General features: G+C 36.7%; 1 protein-coding gene across 1 annotated transcript in view; it reads left to right on the plus strand.

The window, feature by feature from the left end:
- LOC309810307 (contactin-associated protein-like 2) overlaps window positions 1–17,537 on the plus strand; it is a gene marked incomplete at both ends in the record, with an annotated part of 946,489 nt that overhangs the window by 700,417 nt on the left and 228,535 nt on the right. The gene's annotated exons all lie outside the window — the stretch shown is intronic.

Raw genomic sequence — 17,537 nt, forward strand, 5'->3', positions numbered from 1 at the left:
GAAAAGTATCTGGTAAATAATGTAATGATGATAGAACATTAGAATTCTTTAAGCACAATATTTCAAGTAACTATATTTTTGTCTGTAGAACAGATCTGCAGTGGTACACATAGTATGCAAATTCTGAACTGTGAATTAAGCAAATAGAATGAAAAAAAATTCTCTTGACTTAGGTTTCCATTTCTTATATCTGCTCACACTTATTTGCCTTAGACTGTTTCTGTCGAAGATATTTAATTAAATCTTTAAAGCACGGCAGGTAAGAAGGTCTATTGCCAACAGTGCTTAGAGGAGCTGATGGACACAGGGCAGGGGGACTGTGGACTCTGAAACGGTTCACTTCCTGCTGGAAGCCAGCCCCAGTCCGGTTTTCTATTTTGTTTCAATGAGGGCCTGTTTGGATGAAGCACCACTTCTTAGCTACCTATGAAGAGAAAAATAAAGTAGAAAAATAGTTTTCTTTTAAAGAAAAAGCAAATGAAAGACTAGCCATAGCTCTGGAACACATCAGGCACCACGATTAGCATCCCCTCCCCAGTGTTAAACGTTTTAAAATATTACTAGTCCTCACTCTGAGGTGTGTGCATTTGCCAGTATTTATCTATTAAAACCACTGAGAAGCTATTCATTCATTCTTGTTGATTGAAGAAAGTTTCCTTAGGCTGCAGTTTCTATTCAAGGTTTAGGGCAGCAGGTCTCAATCTGGGCTATCCATTTGAGTCACCTGAGAAGAATTTAAAGTATATGGATGCCAGGCACACACAGACCAATTATATCAGAATCATGTAAGTAGAATTTATATTAATGACACTGATTTTTTTCAAAACAGAGGTCTTCAATTTGAGTAAACTATTGAAATTATGAAGAAATAATTTAGAGGAGTAGGAGCAGTGATTTGTGGTAAGAAAAGAACATTCTCATATTATAGTAGTAATTTAAACCCCTATTACAGATCTATAGGCACTTTATCCTTTTATTAGGAGAGAAAAATATAAAGTTTAATCCACTTACTCTTAAAATTATTTTAATTAAATTGGAAAGTTGTGTATATTCAAATATTCACACCATATAAATAATTTATTCTAAAATATTAAATGTTGAGGGATCTATTTTAGTTTAATTATTTTAAAAGGCAGCCATAACCAAAATCAAGTAAAACCATCAATACTAAACAAAAAGAAGGAGGAATGGGAGGAAATTCTTTTTAGTTTATGTATTAGACAGAATGCTGGGGATTTTCAATCTGATCAGGGCCCACTCCTAGAGAATCTATATCTTAAAAATCCTCAAGCAATTTTTGTGAGTATGCAGAGTTTAGTGCTCCAGGCTTGGGTAGGTGGTCACTTCCACAGCAGTATCCAGTGATCATAACTGTCATGTGAGATAAGTTTATAATATCCTGGTAATCAAAAGTACGTATGAGAGGGCCTCCCTGGTGGCGCAGTGGTTGAGAGTCCGCCTGCCGATGCAGGGGATACGGGTTCGTGCCCCGGTCTGGGAGGGTCCCATATGCCGCGGAGCGGCTGGGCCCGTGAGCCATGGCCGCTGAGCCTGCGCGTCCGGAGCCTGCGCGTCCGGAGCCTGTGCTCCGCAACGGGAGAGGCCACAGCAGTGAGAGGCCCGCATACCGCAAAAAGAAAAAAAAAAAAAAAAAAAAAAAAAAAAAAAAAAAGTACGTATGAGAGAGTAGTCCTTTAGAAGTAACTTCTATTAAGCCATGATTATATGGCAAGAACCTTTGTATATTGGGATGTGTAAATTGTAGGAAGCAAGTAGAGGAGAAAATTTCTCTTTATGGAAAGTCTTCATCTCACAATTAAGATAATTTAAAGTCTTAGGCATACGGGCCTCCCTGGTGGCGCAGTGGTTGAGAGTCCGCCTGCCGATGCAGGGGATACGGGTTCGTGCCCCGGTCTGGGAGGATCCCATGTGCCGCGGAGCGGCTGGGCCCGTGAGCCATGGCCGCTGGGCCTGCGCGTCCGGAGCCTGTGCTCCGCAACGGGAGAGGCCACAGCAGTGAGAGGCCCGCATACCGCAAAAAAAAAAAAAAATAAAGTCTTAGGCATAATTTATAGAAAAGTGGTTTTCAACCCTGGGTACACAATGGAACCTAGAAAGCTTTAAGACATGGATGTTTGGGCCCTACCTCCAGAGATTTGGAATTAGGTGGTCTAGCTGTTGAGATTTTAAAGCTCGCCACGTCATTCTAATGTGCAGTCGACATTGAGAACCATATTTTAGATTGGTTTTCAGCCTGTAGGTAAGGTGAGGATAGAGGAGATCAACTGTGAAAAACAATGGTAGAAGAGAAAATTAGAAAGGACCCTCCTTAAAGTTGAGCAGAGAGAGAGAGACTGACCAAATGACTAACCAAACAGAAGACTAAACAACTAACTGGGTGTAGATGAGTGAGGCTCAGATCACAAACTCTTGCAATAGAGCATTCATTATTTTCTAACTCTCTGTGGGTACTAACCGAAAATGCGATTACTTGAGTGGCTGCAGCCAGACTCCAAACTATCTTTCAGATTTCTGTTTCTGTGAAGTTTTCATCCCACAGTTGAGAGAATGTCAAATCCTATCCCATCATAATGCACTAAGGTAGTTTATAAAGATGGCTGCCCTGGCAGTGATACTAGAGCTTTAGTTATCAGACAGAAGTAAGGGAGGATCCCATTCTGACTAAATACAGAGAGGTAAGTGCAAAGAACTAAGGAGGGTGACTTGGACTCTTCTGGTCTACATAAAATGACAGTGGTTGAGTCAGGGAGACAAGGTCATTCAGCGAAAATATCACAAATTGTGAAGGTAGGCTACATCTACATACTGGACTCTCAGCCCTTTCTGATGGTGATAAGGGGTGTATTGCTATTGCTTTTTGCCTTTCTGGTGTTCATTTTGTCGCTTCCTTTAAAATCATGTATTTCTCATTAAAAATGAGTACATGGTGAGCAATGAATGATTATTTCTAGATGAAAATATAGTGAGCTAATTATAAAATTTTAAAAATCAAAACAAATTTGAGACACAAACTAAACACTGTAAAATATACTTAAGTGCCAATGAGACTGCAGCGTAATTTACATTACTTTAATGATCTATGATAGAAATATTTTAACCCTCACTAATCTGAAAAATAGTCCAGCACTTTGATGTATTCTAAAAGCGATAAAATTTGTTGTTTCCTAAAAGTTCTTCAGTATTTTTGAACTTATGTCTTAACATGCACTGATTAAAATTTAGCACTTACAAATCTCAACCAAAAATATACTGGGCTTAAGTTTATTAAAAATGGTAATCAAATATCAGACTTTCTTTTACTTCAACTGTTTAATGTAATGTATATTGCACTTAAAAGAGTGTGAGAGTGGCATGGACATATATACACTACCAAATGTAAAATAAATAGCTAGTGGGAAGCAGCAGCATAGCACAGGGAGATCAGCTGGGTGCTTTGTGACCACCTAGAGGAGTGGGATAGGGAGGGTGGGAGGAAGATGGAAGAGGGAGGGGATATGGGGATGTATACATATAGCTGATTCACTTTGTTATACAGCAGAAACTAACACACCATTGTAAAGCAATTATAATCCAATAAAGATGTTAGAAAAAATAAAATGAAGGCTAGTTAAAAAAAAAGATTTCTCACATAGCTAAGATTGGATAGCTTTTTGATGGTAACACCTTATACAATGTAAAGTTTCAGAGAGTCAGAAGATTTCAAAGTTGATGAAGTTTTAAGGTTGCTTTTCCTATTTTTTTCCTAAAATGATTGATTACCTGAGAAGAATGCAAAATAATGTAAGTTCAATCACTGAAATACTGTTTTTAACACATGTCAATGGTTATTCTTTCTATGATTGTAGAAATGGGCAACCATGACCAATTTTATTATAATATTTTTATTAAATGTCCATATGGAGATTCTGACTTATTTTATGACCATTGGATGATATGTTAAAATAAGTGAGGAATAGGTCATGTAGATAAGAAATTATGACAGTCTCACAAGATTTTAAAGTCATGAGTCTCACTGTGGATGAGAATGGTTCTTGAAAAGACCTCTGAAGAATACATTAGCTGAATATTTAATACTCAAATATGTGAGTTGCTAAATGTGCTAAACTAGTCAAGCTTCTTATTCCTCTTCGATAATACTAAGCATAATAGACTCCTTTACACTTTATCCTCAATGACATTTCCTTCTATTTAGAATTTCCTTTCCAACATAAAAGGAAAATACGTGCAGGTTGGTAAAATTGCCAAAAATTAATTTACATTTACATATTCCACAAACTCTAATTTGCATACTTTTCAAGGTATTTTCAGATTTCCTATGTATAATCTGTTAGAGAGAAAGGAAGTATTCTTATATAAACATTTCTTATCAAAAGTCCGTTGAACAGGGCCTCCCTGGTGGCGCAGTGGTTGAGAGTCCGCCTGCCGATGCAGGGGATACGGGTTCGTGCCCCGGTCTGGGAGGATCCCATATGCCGCGGAGCGGCTGGGCCCGTGAGCCATGGCCGCTGGGCCTGCGCATCCGGAGCCTGTGCTCCGCAACGGGGGAGGCCACAACAGTGAGAGGCCCGCATACCGCAAAAAAAAAAAAAAAAAAAAAAAAAAAAAAGTCCGTTGAACATTAATTCAATAAGAATTCCAGCACGTTTTTCTAAGTGGCTGCATTTAGTTTTGCTTAGGTAATTCAATTACTGGTTTTGAATGTAGATATTTGGAGCCAAAATAGGAAATTGGCGTATTAATAGTGAATGCCTTCCTTACATACTATTACTGTTTTTCAGGATAGTAACATACTACAATTTACCTGCAATGTAAGCACAGTTTTTCTTTCTCTTTTTAAAATTGTCTTTAAATAATGAGCATATGCTTATATATTCCTAATTATGTTTTTAAAACTGTTTTAATCCCTTTCATTAATAGTGTCAGAGTGGGATCAGTAATCACTGAATATATTGAAAGGAAAGTCCCACAGAACAGGAATGTTTTATTATATTTAAATTACATAGTTAGATCCTTATCAAGAATATAGAAATATATAATTTCGTATTCTCTAAGCAATATTAAGTAGAGTATTAAGTTCCTAGATCTGTTAAAAAAAACTCAGATCTCTTTGTTGCTTACATGCTCTCCCCAATTACACACACACACACACACACACACACACACATATACACACATAAAACTTAATTGTTTCTAACAAATTTGAAACATTTAAAAAATCTGGAAAGCAAATAATAGTTAACAGATTAATTTGGTAAATTCTTTGATTTTATGAATATCAAGTCAATAGCGGGAACATGTATTCTCTACTTTTTTTTAACCAAAGAGCTCATCAACCAATATTTGCATAATAAACATTCCCAAAACATCCTTCTAGGTTAGCCTACCACTAGGTACTTGGAAAGAGAAAGCCAAGATATGGATTCAAAAGGTCTGAATTCAAGTATCTGAGTTCATTTATTTGGTTTGTAAAATTGCAGAAGTCCCTTGTGCCTCACATTCCTAAACTGAGAAATGGGAATGATGCCTTTTGGGAGATTTAAGTGAGATTATGTAAGAAATTTTGCAAACAATAAGGAATTAGAAATGTGTGTCATCAATTGCCAATCTTAGAAGCATTTTATAAAACTAGTGTAGTATTTGTATTCAGTGACTAGAGTCTGTTATAATTTCCAGATTTGTTAGTCTCCCTCTGTCCTTTCCAGGTCCAATTGACCTCTGTTTACCCTTATTCATGATTTACAATATCTGAAAATATGGTAGATGAAGGAAATATGACAAAGTAGGAAGTGGAATGTGGACAAATCTCTGGCATATTTTCCGATTCACAAATGGAGTGGCCATTGCTGGTGCAGTGCAGGCTAGGCTCGTGAGGCAGGGCTGGTAGACCTCGCTCGATGCCAAGTGCATTGCAGTGCTTGAAACAAATTGTTACCATGATGATGGCCATGTGTCCAGTGAGCCATGTAAAGGGACAGTGTTTAAAAATGGATTATTCTGTCCTATCTTTTCAACCATTTGTTGTAGGGGTTGCACTAATTTTTCAAATCACTTAAAAAATCTGTTCCAGTTATAGATGTAAAACATAACTGTTTCACAGTTCAATAGTATACTTAAATTCTTTCCAAAAAATCTAGAATTTTTCCTGCATATGACACTGAGGAAGACAACTATTTCTGTCACTTGCTTATATATCTTCCATCAGATAATAACAGCCTCTTCTTCACTTAGGACAATAAAGGAATTTTTTCACCAATAGATAGGAATTTCCCTTGCTTGTTTATGTACACATGTTCATTGTTGCTGTAAACAGACACTTGGGGAAATGGACCAGGCAGGCATATTCAGAATAATTTTATAGACAGTTTATTGAGAAATAAAACATATCAGAGTAATCTGCATTAAACCCTTTCTGAAATGACCCTTGATATAAATAGGGTAAAAAATCTTTAGGAATTGTATGGAAGAAAATAATTTCCAAGGTGAACTTAGAATAGGCTTCTTATTTCTGTGAAATAGATTTTTCTATTTACACCTCTCTTAGGATAGGTAGTGTTTTTAAAGTCTCATGAATTTTAATAAGTTGCGTGGATAGTCCAGATCCTTTTGCATATACTGTAATGCTTCTACTAGTGAATTCTGATCACCTTTCTAAATACACATTTGTATTGTGAGATTCTCATTTTAAGAGGTCATGAGATTTTTGTCTTGTGTCAATTTGTGAGTCACTCACTACTCTACACATATACACGTATATAGAACCATTCTAACCAACATGGTTATGTGTTTAGTTTTTTCCAAAAATTTGGAAGATAAAAATTTTTTTAATAATAGTGAATATATTGTTGGCATACATAGTTAGGAAAAGGAAAATGATATAATCTTATAAGATTTCTTACAGACAATGGAATAACAGTATATAATCCTTCATCCTGTCTAGTGTATTTTCCATCTATGAGATAAAAGAGGATATATGTAATCATTGTTGTAATTGTTTTAAGTATATTTGATTGCTGGGAGAGCTCTCTGAAAGGGGGAGCGTTCTCATTAAGCATAAGGATATTCTCAGGTGTTTTATTTTACTCTGGACTCAAATAATGGAGATGCTAATATTTTTCTTATCAGATCAAGGTTGGATTTCGGTGACATGAAGCTAAATGACTCCAAGCGAATGCAAATTTATATAACATATTGATAGATAGGTACCTACAAATATATTGAATAAATATTTTAAAATAAATATTTTAAATAAATAAATATCAGTTCCCTCATTTAAAGTGCATGCCTCTACTCTGCTCAAGTGATAACTTAGTGGAATTTAGAGGAACACTAGGAGGCCTATAGGGGGGATTTAGAGCACAGTAAACCATGCTGCTTGTGTCGCTGCAGCCCCTGAGAGGCAGTGAAAATAACAGCCCAATGGTACATTCTGGAATCAGACCACTCAGGCCAGTCGTCATAAGTAGGCTACATAGATCTGTGTAACTTTGGGCAGTTTCCTTAACCATTCTATGCCTAAATTTCCTCATCTATAAAATAATACTAATAACTAATTCACCTACCTCAATAGTACTTATCTCAATACAGGTTATTGGTATAAATTGATAATTCACATGAAGAGTTTAGAACAATGACTTACTCATATTAACCACTTAATTGTTTTTCGACTTTATAAATTTGTGACTTCCAGATATATTACCATAGTATTTTATATTGAATTTATTCTTGAAAATTCAAAAGAGCCTGTTACTTTCACTTTACAATAGCTTTTCTCTATTAATGCATTGGGAAGTGCATTATATTACATCTGTGCATCTCAGCCTGAAATGACTAATAACTCATTTTCAAGTATAATTGAGAATGCAAATTTAATTTATGTCATTTGAATTGTGATCTTATTAATTGTCACGTGGAGTCCTATGCATCACAGTACAAATTGCATCTGGACAGGTCTTTCACATACGTTTTTATTAAACTTCAGTGAAAATATGACCATGATGCTTCCCTTAAATTAGTTTAATGAATTCACTTTTATTAACTTTGGAAATCAAGGGAAAATAACTTATTTTTGACTACAGTCCTCCTTCCTATCTTCTTAGGCTAGTTGAAAACAATAAGATAAGCAGACTCCAAAACAGACTTCTAAGTGTTCGCTGAAACAGATTCTGCTGGCTAGCCATGGAGATAGAGAAGCTGCAGATAGAGTGTGAGGCCTCTCGGAAGCCGGATGCTCAAAGATGTCTCTATAGCAGCAGCAGGAGCATCACCTGGGAGCTTGTTAGAAATGCAGAATCTCAGGGACCCACCACAGACCTTTCAAATCAGAATCTACAGCTTAAAAGCATTCACATTAAGAACATGGGATTAACATATACGCACTACCATACATAAAACATATAATCAACAAGGATTTACTGTATAGCACAAAAACTATATTCAATATCTTGCAATAACTAATGATAGAAAAGAATTGAAAAAAAGAATTGCATGTATATATATATGTGTGTATATATACATATATATGAAAAACCAAATCACTTTGCTATACACCTGAAACTAACGCAGTATTGTAAACCGACTATGCTTCAACTTTACAAATATATATTCACAAGTGATGTGTATACACGTTAAAGATAGAGTGTGTGTTTTCAATATTTGAAGAACTCTCATGAGAAAAAGGACTTAAAATTGGCTCCTGTGTTTCCAGACCAGAAGGCAGATTTGGAAGAATTAAAATTTGCAGTGCAGATTGCAGACAGATCATGAAAAGAGAATCAGCTTTGATAGGCATTTACTGAGGGCCTACAATTTACTAAAGGTTGGAGATAAACACAATTACTGCCTTCTAGGGGCAAAAAAATCTAGTGGTAATGCTAAATACTTAAATTTATAATTGTATGACTATATGTGTCCTAATGGATAGAGGATGCACAGGTTGAACACACACAAAAAATGCTTCATTCAGAGTGCTCGAGGGTCATGGTCAGTCGAGGCTTCTTGAGGAACTGAGTGTCCTTAGTTACGTAGGCAAGAAATTGGGGATGCAGAGGAAAGTGGGAATGTTCCTAAGTCCAAACTCACACTGCTCGCCACACAAGAGGCCAGTGAATCGAGAGAGAGAGATGAGGTATTGGGGCAAGGAGTAGCAACTTTATTTGGAAAGTCAGCAGAGGGAGAAGATGAGGGGCTAGACTAGTCTCCCAAAGAGCCACTGTGCGGAGTTACAATTCAGGCTTCTTTTATGTGAAAAGCAGAGGGGGCATGGCTGGTTGTTGCAGACTTCTTGGTTCCCTGAATCCTTTGTTCTTGCAGCTGTCCATGTAGGCCAGGGTGCAATGTACCTATAAACCTCCAACAAGACAAATGTTATTCTCTGTTTTGCAACTTTTTATCTCTATATGAGTGAAAAGTGTTATATCTTTAAAAGTCAAGCCTTGGAGGCAGAGCCTTGACAATGGACTGTCATGTATATTTCAGGCTGTAGGCAACATTCTATTACAAAGGTGCAGCGCCAGCATGACTAAGCACAGGCAACAGAGCACAAAGGTTAGTGCTAAAGGAACAGATCCAATATGGAGTCAGCTTTGTCCTTCTCTGTTACAGGAAGTCATTACTAGCCGATGAATCTTCTACTGAAATAGGAAGGAATGAATAGTGAGACTCTATACATAATCATGTCTCTTTCCCGATTTTCAGATAATATACAAATTGATAAAAAGCTGACTTTTCTTTAGAATTCTGAAATCATATCCTTTAAATCAGTAATCTTTAAGTTATATAATGTGAACTCTCCACCTTTGGAAGAATGTTGGAGTTTATGCAGTCCTCTAGGGCACATCTCACTAATATTCTTAGTACTGAGTTCACTGCCAAGCACAAAATAGATGTTTAAGAGTGTAGAATTAAATTGAAGTACTTCATTCTGAAGATAAATGGGCTGAAGCTGAAAGATGTGATGTTACTTACATCTGAGCCACAAATCCAGGTATACCGACCCCAAAACTCAATATGGAGCCAAATACCTTCCTTTAGTTTAGCAAGAAGTACCATTACTATAATGACCACTTGCTTATTTTGACTAAATGAAAACAATCTGATGGCATATACAATATAGAACAAGAGGGTGTTGGCTCTGGAGCTGGACTTGAAATATCAGAACCCTTTCTAACACTTTGTAACAGTGAACATTTAACCATATTAATCAACCTTTTATGGACCTTAGTTGCTTTAGTTGTAAAAGGGATACAGTAGTATCTATCTTATGGGGTTTTGTGAAAATTGGATAGATTAAATTGCTTACAACCATGTGCCATAAATGTAGGCTTATCTTCTTATCTTCCTCTCATTTCACCTCCTCCTAATTATTTATCAGTATTATTATTATTAACATCATCATCAATCATAGAACACAATATTAAAAATGGTTTAAAGATCTCAAGTAAGTAGTTGATAGATCTGTCCTCAAGAAGAATATAATCTAGTTATAATGACAGTAAAAATCACTCCGATAACTGTAAACAAAAGCCCGGTCATCTTGGGTGACTTTAGGTATGTTTGTGCCCCTGGTGACCATGAGGATATCTGTACTACATGTGTCACTTATGCACACAATTTTGCCAAGTAACTAATTTATTCAATGTTGACTTAGAGAAAGAACTAATAGAATGTTAAAACGTCTTGGCAAATAAATTTTGTTTGCTTGAATGAACTTGCTTAATTATAAGCTGTATTATCATTCTGGCAGTAAGAAGTTGTGTTGATAGATTGAACCGTTCACTCAGTTAGCATCAGTGCCTTTTCAGAAGCCTAGAGAAGGAGAAAAGACTTCCTCCTAGAAAAACTAGGTTGTACTTCCAAAAGAAAAGATTATTTGAGATAAGCAATGGCATTTCTCCCATGAACTTCACTGATACATTTTGAAGCGATGGCAGGTCTATTGTAATCCCCATTTAAATGGCTTATAGTCATATTAATATGCAGCAGTAGTGAGTGAAGTATATGGAAACTCCCTCCTGTGATGTAGCAGAGCTGTTCAAAAAACTCTACCTGTACCAGTTGATAAATAATAACAGTGAACCAGCATTTTTGAGGGTTGATTAAGTGTCTGAGATGGTTTACCTCATTTAATCTGCAAAATAACTGAAATATGATGATGTGGATTTTATTATTATTAAGCCCATTCTACAAATGCAAAAATTGAGGATTAAAGAAGGCAGTCCATTCCCTGGGACACATGATGAATGAACAGTGGAGCTGGGATTTGAAACCAGGGCTGTCTAATTAATTTGCCTGTGACCTTTGCCACCATGGCCCTCCTCAGTTCCTTCTTTCACTGTCCACAGAAAACTGGGTGACCACCACATTTTAACTGTAATGGGCTGTACATATACATGATGGAATGTCATATGTACCAAACGCCAAATGTCCCCAGTGTGATCTCATCTTGACTACTTATGTATGCAACAACCCTGGTTCCAAATGAGATAATGTCCTGAGGTCCTGGGGGATGGACTTCCACATATGAATTTTAGGGGGATACAGTTCAACCCATTACACCTAACTATTAGAAAAGAGCCTTATAAAGTTAGGCCAATAAAACCTATTTGCTACCACTGCAGTGTTGACAGGGTTGTGTACAGTTTGAAGAATAAGGAATGGTTTTATAAGAAAGACAATGGCTTCTAAGAGGAATCGTACATTTGCCCTCATGAACTCAGGAAATATTCCTCGGTCAAAATATGAGAAGTTGGTTGATGACTCTCTGCATTCATTTATTTATAAGCAAAACTTCAAAGAGATTTTCAGAATTATTCTCTCCTAGGTGACAAATGAGCCAAAGATGCTTTTCAAAACCAATGCTTCGGGCTTCCCTGGTGGCGCAGTGGTTGAGAGTCCACCTGCCGATGCAGGGGACATGGGTTCGTGCCCCAGTCTGGGAAGATCCCACATGCCGCGGAGCAGCTAGGCCCGTGAGCCATGGCCGCTGAGCCTGCGTGTCCAGAGCTTGTGCTCCGCAAGGGGAGAGGCCACAACAGTGAGAGGCCCGTGTACCACAAAAAAAAACCAAAAACAAACAAAAAAAAACCCCAGTGCTTCAACCCACCCCATGAGGAATATTTGGCCTTTAAAAAGTGTCCAAGTTTCAAACCTCACATAGCTCTTTATTCTGAATTAAACACCATGTGACACTATGAACATCATTTAATTCTGTATTCTTTATTAAAAACTCAACTCTAGAAAACATGCATTCTAAACAATATAGACATTTCTTCTATCAGCAAAGAAAAGAGCTCTCCTGAAGCTGAAACAGCTTTCTCTAGTTGCATCTTGAGATGTAATTGTTCATTTCGTCTGGAGTATAAGAGCATCTGTTTGAAAACATCATGTTTCATTAGTTAGTTTTCACAGTATTCTTCAGAGAAGGTTAAGAAGCACATCCCCCGCGCTTCATATATGAAAGCTAAGTTGCCCAGGGTGAAGGCATTATTCATCCTATGCACAGAGCAAGCACAATTGTTCATTCTATCCACACAGTGACTTTCCTGTTTGTGTATTTTTCAGTTTTGTTACAGTATACAAAGTGGAAAATAGAGCTGTATTTGATAGCCTAGAGCAACAGAAAAGACTGTGAATTTATCATAAAGTTATTCAGGCTGTTTCCGTTCATCCTGGCACAAACAAGTATTTGATAACAGAACTGAAAAAATACAGGAGAAATTTCCTTTCCCTTAGAAGGGATTTTGTGATGTGATATCAGATGATATATACACACAAACACACACACACACAATAGGTTTTTCACAAGACTTATTAAATAAAAAGGTCAGTGTGTATTCAATATCTATAATTTGACAGTTTTGTTCTTGGAATAGTAATAGACAGGAGTATACACTGTACCTTTACTTAAAATAAGCAGTAATGTCAATGTCGTTTGTTTTTTATTTTAAAGTCAAAGACCAAAGAAATATTATTCAGGTAATTATTTTATGTTTGAAGTTGGGGTTAGTGATAATGAAATAAAACACGTACACACACGCACACACAAACACACACACACACACTCAACCCTTACTACTAAATAACACTTATTCTTCCCCCAATCATATAAAATCTGTGGATACGTAATAGAATCAGATATATTTCTCAACTGATTCAATTGAAGTGCAGAGGCGTTAGGCACTTTGACTAAGATCAAGCACCACTTCTAATACTAGCTGCCATTCCCTGACTACTTACCTGGGCATACTTTCTGGGTCAAATACTATGACAAGATCAGGGAAGGTGAGAGACCAAGTTTGGTTCTTGGTTTCTGTGTCCCCACTGTCTTTGCTCTAAGAAGATATAACAGTGGGTGATTATATGTAAGGTCTCAGAGAGGTTTATTTGTCTTGTTAAACGTTGGGCCTCCCCAGCTAGGACAGTATCTTGCACATTGAATGTGCTCAGTAAATATTTGTTAACAGATTGACTGAATTATGGGATTTAGTGGCTATTTGTATAGGTAGTTATAATTAGATGCACATTTCTTAAACAATAATGTTCATTTTCTTAATTTATATTTATCGAGTGAATACCAACAAATGTTGCACACACCTATGTCTATTGCAAGAAGAAAAGGGTCAAAAATGCCATTGTGGGAACACACGAAAAGCTCAGGATTTCCATAGGGGAGAAAATATAGCCAAGGTCACAGCACCATGTAAATAAGAGCAAGGCTGGGGATACTGACCAGGGCAGCAAAGGGTACCCAACCCTCAGACCTGGAAGCAGCCCGGGTTGCCGAGTGAGATGTCAAGGAGCTAATACCAAATGAAGGCGTATGTGGCCAACTTGAATCTGAGCTGGACCCCGGGTCAGTGCAGATAACCTGGTGACAGTACAGAGAGGTTTCTGGTCTCACAAAGGCTGAGTGCAGGATAGCAGTACAGTCAGTGCAAAAGGAGGACACGTGACACAAAAGAATATATTATATATTCTATGTTTCCTTTTGTACAAAATGCATAAACAGGTAAAACCTATGATGTAAGCAGTCTGGATAATGGTTTCCTTTGCATGAGGGTAGTGGCTGGAAGTGGGTACAAAGGGAGGCTTTGGGTGTGTTGATAATTGTTTGTTTCATGAGCTAGGGCCTTGTCGCACTTGTGGAAATTCATCAAGCTGTAAATTGACGTGTACTTTTTTCTATGTCCATTAAAATTCAATATTACATTTTAGAAGACAGTTTAATCAGATTTGAAATCAAGGTCCAGTTCTGAGGGAAGAGGATCAGTATGGATCTCTTGCACCAGAAACAACTGCAGGAGAAAACTGGTGGGCCAAGGAAAAGGGAACAACCAGGGGACTTAGCAAAGCGCCTTAAAAGCCTACTTGCAACCCATGGGGGGATTCTTTCAGTCTTTCTGTAAGTGCAGCATTTATGTGAATACATGGGGCTCTATTCACACTTAACACGTGGGTACCTGGTATAGCACAATCTAGTACTTGCTAATGAAGAGAATAGTTCTAAAGAATCATCATGTCTGGCTCTTATTGCCTATGGCTTGAACAAAGATGAGTGCATATGAAACAGACATCACTGTGTGCAGCTAATGTGCATAGGAACTGGCAGATAAGCCAACTTTTGGCTACCCCTAGGTTTGTTTGTTTGTTTGTTTTTCCTATTTGTAAGATGAATGCCCAAACCTACTAAATTTAATTCAATTTTATACTTATAATTGCCATCTATGTATGATAGATGTTAACAGTTACAGAGAAAGTTTCCATGTCTCCCCAATTAAAACTGAGGAAATGTAGAAACAGAAGCAAAAAATATGAATAGAGAGCTCATACAATAGATATAAATGCATTTACTCTTCAAACCAACCATCTCACTTCTAGGAATTTACCCTAAAGGTACGGCTCCAATAACATGAAAACACATATACACAAGGTCATTCATTGCAGCATTATTGAAATGACAGAATATTGGAAAGTACTTATATGACTGCATTCAGGAGATGGGTTGAATAAACTAGGCTACATTCGCAAAATGGATACACTGCAGCCATAAAGGAAACTGAGAAATATCTCTATGAATTGGTATGGGCTGGATTTCCTGGGTACATTGTTCAGTGAAAAAAGAAAAGTTGCAAAGAGCATTTATTATGTACTAACTTTCGTGTAAGAAATGAAAAAAGAGAAAGCATGTATATGTGGTTGAAGCAATTCTGAAGATATTGAAATACATTGTAGATGGAGCAAATGAGTAAATATGTTGATGGTTGTTGGGAGCCGTGGTTCTTATTATGAAGGAAGTAAGACATAAATAAAGAATAAGAAAAGAAAAGAAGAAAGAATCCCATTTAAACATATGTGTGAATATGCATATATGTATCTACATACTTACATATATATATATATACACATACGTATATTATCTACCTACTTTTACGTGTGTGTGTGTGTGTGTGTGTATTTCCTAGCTGTGACTATTGAATGGGTCTAGAAACTATGACACTATGACAGTGAGCCCACCTAGTGCAGACCTTAGTTACTAATACTATTACCCTGTAAAAGGAATCAGATCTGCTTGGAGAAATTATATATGATTTTGGTCGAGTAACATACAACTTGAGTTTGAAACATACTTTTATTTCAGAATGAAAGGAAACGATGAAGATTAATGACAAAAAGCCTGCAAGACTCAGCTTGAAAAAATTTATATTGGCCAAATCCAGACAATTTGAGCACAAAAATAATTAAGGACAGTAATGGATTACAAACATTTAGGAAAAAATATATGAATCCTTAAGTCTATAGAGATGAGAGCTAGCTAGCTAGATAGAAAGAAAGAAAGAAAGAAAGAAAGAATTGACAGGAGGAGGCCTGATACAAGGAAAACCCCACAGCCAACCTATCAACATAACAGTGTTACCTAGGACTGGTTCTGATGAAAATGATGACAGGAGTCAGTTGCTCGAAGATACTACAAAAAATAGAATAAACTTATTTATTTAGAACATTACACTGTAGAAGCATTTTTGCTCCACAGTATTTGTAGGGTGAAGGGGGTGACAGCAGTTTTCTGAAAGTACTGGACTGTGAATATGCCCTCAGGCACAAAGAACTCAAAGACTCCTACAAGGCATGCTTGTCAGAGTAAGTTTGAAAGTGGAAAGAAATAAGACAGACATGAAATTGGCTTAGAATAATTCAGGATTTGGAAAGCATTTGTAGGAAGAGACATGAAGGGCCTAGGCTGAAGACAATAAATCACAATTAGATCTTATTCTGGAAAAGTCACCCAGATCTACATTGGGCGATCAAGGAAGAAATGAAAGATTTCTCCTGACAAAGGAATATTTATTGTTCCTTGGAGCGGGTTTTCAGGCAAATATGATTTGCAGATTCTCTGCATTTATTGATTCTGTTCAGATATCAGAAAGAACATGCCTCAGTGAGAACAAAATTTATACCTAGTTGCAGGGGGCTAGCCCTAAACATTTTCTAATTTCTCTACCAACTCTGAAATTCTTTTATTCATTCTAAGCTAACTGTTGTTTTTTAAATAAATACCCCATATTTAATAATATCAATCACTGAAAGGTAGTCATACTTATAAATAACAATTTTAGTTTTTGATGTTTCTATTATGATCATTTAAATTTACTATCTAATAGGTCTCTCATGTAGATACAATTTCTTTTTCCTCAATTATTTCATGTAATGTTGCACATGTCAGCAGAAATGCCTTTCTTTCAACCTTGATGCAATTGGAATACCAGGGAGAGCCCAGCATTGAGGAAGTGATCACGTGAGCACACCACTCTAAGGATGAACTCTTTAAAGCTATGTAGGTCTTACATTTACATGTCAGATGATTCCCAAACCTTCAGAAGAAAGGCCAAAGTGCTGACACAGGACATAGATTCAGAACCTGTGCATGAAATGGTATTAAAAGCAATAGAGATTGAACATAAAGGTAAAAGTTTGAGGCAATTCATAGAAAATTACATTCGATTTTCAGGTTTACTTCAGCAGAGATTAGGAAATGTATTTCAATTTCCTCAACAAAGAGCAAGTCAAATCTTAAAGAAAAGCAGGACAAAGTCAGAGTTTATTTTAAAAAGCATCACTAAAATGGGATTTGGACACAAAGAACACGATCTGTCTCCATGATTAATAGGATTTAAACAAATTTGTTGACAGAATAAGATCAATACAGCATTATACATCCATACCTAAAGTTACCAAGGATATCAATCCAAAAAAATCTCAAAATTAGTCAAAAGTTATCAAAATTAATCCCTAACCCTAACTCTGAGCCTGACACCTACCCTGACTCTAAACTCAACTGCAGCTCCTCTCCTAACCCTAACCCTCACCCTACTAGACGCATACTTGAACTTGAACCCAAACCTCAGTTCTCTGATGAAAACCCAGTCATGTAACAAGAGCAAAAAAAATAACATGAGATTTACTTAATATGTTTATGATCACTTAAATATTAAGGCACTCATTTATCATTGACTTTAATTATA

The sequence above is a fragment of the Mesoplodon mirus genome, assembly GCF_964341445.2.
Source record: "Mesoplodon mirus genome assembly, chromosome: 9".
NCBI lineage: Eukaryota > Metazoa > Chordata > Mammalia > Artiodactyla > Ziphiidae > Mesoplodon > Mesoplodon mirus.